This window comes from Rutidosis leptorrhynchoides, chromosome 5 (genome assembly GCF_046630445.1).
Source record: "Rutidosis leptorrhynchoides isolate AG116_Rl617_1_P2 chromosome 5, CSIRO_AGI_Rlap_v1, whole genome shotgun sequence".
NCBI classification, from domain to species: Eukaryota; Viridiplantae; Streptophyta; class Magnoliopsida; order Asterales; family Asteraceae; genus Rutidosis; species Rutidosis leptorrhynchoides.
This window is the reverse complement of record NC_092337.1, coordinates 105,625,941-105,630,459: the sequence shown is the minus strand read 5'-3', so window position 1 is coordinate 105,630,459 and position 4,519 is coordinate 105,625,941. Positions and strand designations below refer to the sequence as shown.

Here is a 4,519-nt window from a genome sequence, read left to right as displayed (position 1 = left end):
AGACACATGATCTGACTCTTAAGCTTCATTAACACAAATATCTTTATCTCTTGAATATTCATTACAACGAATCTGTATGATAATTCATTCAGATTCATACAAATACAATGCACAATTTAATATTCTTTCATATACTCTTTTTTACTCATGCTTAATCATAATATCATTATACTCAGGACATGTAATATAAACATGATGCAATATAAAACTGTGATACACTTTGAATTATCTACATCCAGAGCATATTCATTACATTTATTACTCTTTGATATACTAGAGGTAAACCATATTATCAAAATCTCTTTTATTATGAAACATTCAATATAAGTAATGTTTTTAAAAATTCTCTGAACACACATGATCTGACTCCTGAGCTTCATTAACACAAATATCTTTATCTCATGAATATGCTCTGGATGTACATAATTCTAAGTGTATCATATTTTATACTGAATATTATCTCCTGAATATTCATTACAACGAATCTGTATGTTAATTCATTCAGATTCATAAAAATACAATGCATATTTTTATTAAATACTAGATTCGTACAAAAAATTGTAGAATGCAACATACAATTCTTTATAATTCATAAATCGTAATACGTTATTACCTGAACCTTCAGTTTCTTTCGATTTTCCTTTATTACGTAATTTTTCCCCCTTTTTGATGATTCTTCTGTCATTGAATTGCGATCTTTCTTCAATTTCAGTTTCTTCAGCTATTTATTATATAGATGATTATTCAATCGAAGATTCCTGTGTGAAAGCGAGTGATTGAATGAAAGAATTTGATCGATTGAAACCTAGAAAATTGAACGATGAATCGAGTAAACCCTAGAATTACGAATGAAAATATCAGTATTGTTTTTATTTTTATTCATTTTATTTTATTTTCGTTAATATTTTTATTCATCGCTTTTTTCATCTGATTTGCAAATTGACCAAACTGCCCCTCCGTGTTTTTTAGGTTGTTACCGGCAGATCCACTAAATTGCTAAACTTCCCCCTTCCCTCTAAAAATCACTTCCCTCTTGATGATGACCCTATATATATATATATATATATATATATATATATATATATATATATATATATATATATATATATTGCATTTCAAGAATCGGAACAGTAGCAAATTAAACAACCTGTAATCAACTGCTCTGAGGAATTCTAACCAAGAAACCAAATTCACAAGAAGAAGAAAAAAGAAGATGCGACTTTGAAAAAAACAATCAAGATTGAAAACAGTGAGCAAAATAAAATAAATCATCGTCTATAAACAGCCACGCCAGAAAGCAAGATCAAGATGATCAAGATAGCGACTCCAATATACGACCCAATCAAAGACCCGGAGACTCGTTTGCAGAAATCGTTGTATTGTTGACAAATGGAAAACCAATTGACCTTATTGTTGCCATTGTGTGCCAACTGTACAATAGCGATAGCTGCTGCTGAACCAGCCATTAATAAGCCCACATACAAAATTAGTAAACAGGGTATGTGACTTTAAATTATTGATAAAAAAAAAAATCTAACTTTTTCAAGACTCACCGTGTCAAGGAAAAGCAAGAGGACCCTACAGTTCAGTGCGTGAGACTTCACGATGTGTAATATCGAAAAAGCTAGAGAAAGAATGAGGTATGCACTCACTATGGAACTAGCTACCACGAAAAACCTGTTTTTTTTTTTTTTTTTTTTTTTTGTAACCAAATAGTTAGTACAAATAACTATCATTTCATCTACTTATTAGTTATAAGTATTGATAATGGGGCAGCTAAATACTGGGAATCATGATTTTTGAGGGAATTAGGGAAGCAAAAACTTGTACCTATTATAATTCATATGTACGAAAGTGAAATATCATTTTATAAATATTATTCTTCTGTCCCAAATCTATTGTCATGTTTTGACTTTTGAAATCTTTTTTTTCTGACTTTGACTTTAAATGTTTGTGTTTATATTATATATTATTCGATGAAATTTTTATAAATGGATTTGTTTTTGAATATATTTTTAACGGTATAACGTTCATCAAGCATTATATAATGCATAAAAAATAAGTTAAGGTTATAGTTGGAAAGAAAGGACTTATAAAGTCAAAATATGACAATACATTTTGGTCGGAGGGAGTATGTAATAATGGTATCGGGTGAAATATTCATCGGTGAACATATAGGCCAATATTGTAATCACCCGTCTCACGTTGGAATTTGAGAAATGAATTGCAAGTCTTTTAATTATATAAGCTTAAAGTTGTTATAATGAATATCTTCTCCATGATATTTAGTTGAAACATTAATATATTCGGTTATTCTATTGTTATACTGAAAGTATACGGGGACTATATGGGGACGTATTATATGGTATTAGAGTCATGCCTCTTGAGGTGACGGGCACCCAATTTGTGCATCTCCTTTAGTGATTATGTTTGAGCCTGAGTTTAAGTAGGAGTATTTGTAACAACTCGTTTTACATCACTTTAGAGAAAACAAGTGTAAGTTTCTTGTGAACTATTATCTCAAACTGGCATGGGACAGAGAGATTATTACAAATATAACATGAACTCTAATAGTGATCATTATGATGTAGACAAATCATTATACTACATCAACAAATGTCTTAGCTTCTTTGTGTGATTACTGATCCTAACATAAACTGCATTCAAACACGAGTAACGCAAATTAAGAAAAAACACAACTTACGTGAAGGAAGGGAGATCATTGAACTTGGCTTTGAACCGAACAAACTGAGAGAAGAACGGAAGTGTTTGGTTAGTTGTAGCCATCGCAATCGCACTAGCTAAGGTTCCAACGATAGCGATGAGCCTAAGGAAAAAGTCAAGTATGCCAATGGCTCTATTTGCTGGAGCAACACCAAGCTGTAATGGACCAGCTTTCATCTTAAATTGGTGTTTAATCAAAATGTGAACAAGGCTTTTAAGAGGTTATTGATAATTGATCAAAAGCCTGAATGTATGATGGATGATGAAATTATGCATGGAATGATGAGTTATATATATAAACATGCAATGCAAGTTTGAAATTTTTATGTATGCATGATAAAAGGTTAGGCAAGTAGGTTGATTAACCTGCCCTCACTTACTATTTTTTATGTTTTTTTTATTTTTTATGTGTAGGGATATGATTCTTTCCGAAATTGGAGTTGCATAGAATTGGCTAGTTTTGGAAGGTTGGTTGGGTTTTTACATATTTAGTGGGAGATAAAAGAGTTGTTAACTTTAACACACGGATTGAACACGGAGAACCTATTATTTCTTTGTCTAATATGTTTTGTTTACAGAAAAGTAACAACCACATCATAACAGGTTGGGTTTAAAACAATTTTTTAATACCGGGCTGTAAACACACCAAACAAGATAACAATGGTGGTTTATGTCATGAGGTTCTTATAAGAGCTGAGGACACATATTTAAACCTTACTATCGATACATTTTGAATAAAGTTTTGAATGAAACGCCTCCACTCTACATTCTAAAAGCTAAAAGAAAGAACTTTTCTAATAACAACCCTAACGTTTTGCAAATAACGAATCACTACATGAAAATAACTACCCTTAACGAACTCAATGTATCACAACTATTTGCAAAAATAAAATTTTTAATGACAGCTTAGGACTATCGTTAGCAAAATGCTATATTATACGAGGTAATTAACTAGGGTGGTCAAGTAAGGACCCAAACATGAAAACCTACAGAAGACTTATAGAAGTATCAACACATTGAGGCCTAAATATTAGTTCTATAGGTTAAATATAGCGGGGGCTATGATTATTTAACTCAAGTTATGGTCTTTCTAACAGATCTTAAACATAAGTTGATAGAGAAAACGGGTCAAACGGTACAATGAGTTGATGGTTGTATGTTTATATACATCCAAATAGTTGCAAGGATGCAAAAAACGCTATCGGGGAGTAACCGGTCAGGATTTTGAACGGAGTAATCGGAAAACTGGGGATTAATCGGATGTTCACTAAATTTGACTAAGTTTGAATTTGACTGATTTGACCGATCAATCCGATTAATCCCCGATTTATGATGACCAATTTATCCCTATTAATCACCGTTGACCGAGCGTTGACCGAATTTTGACCCAAATTATTTATTAAAAAAATGCTTTTTGGACAAAAGGGTCTCAAGATTGACTGAACCATACCCGTTTTGACCTATTACCATAGAGTCGTTTCTTCACCTAAGGTATAATAAACACAAATGATAAAAATCAAAAGCAACTAGCATCTATCTAGTTTCTTTTGAAACGTATCAATTAAATCAGAAAAAAGTTAACTTCCAACATATACAAATTGTTTCGGTTAATTTAAAATGACACAAATACAGTATAATATTATCAGTTAAACTTTCAGTGATATCATGGACACTGAACTTCGTTTACACAAAGCAGAATCTTAATTTAAGAAATAATAATTATAGACTCGTTTACTAAAACTTACGTTCATGAAACATACAGTTAGAACATTTTAACATATAACGAAACAACTGA

At 31.3% G+C, this 4,519-nt stretch overlaps 1 pseudogene; it reads right to left on the bottom strand.

Annotated features, from left to right (window-relative positions):
- Positions 1-1,225: 1,225 nt before the first annotated feature.
- On the bottom strand, positions 1,226-2,901 carry LOC139850737 (casparian strip membrane protein 1-like; annotated as a pseudogene).
- Between the last annotated feature and the right edge of the window lie 1,618 nt (positions 2,902-4,519).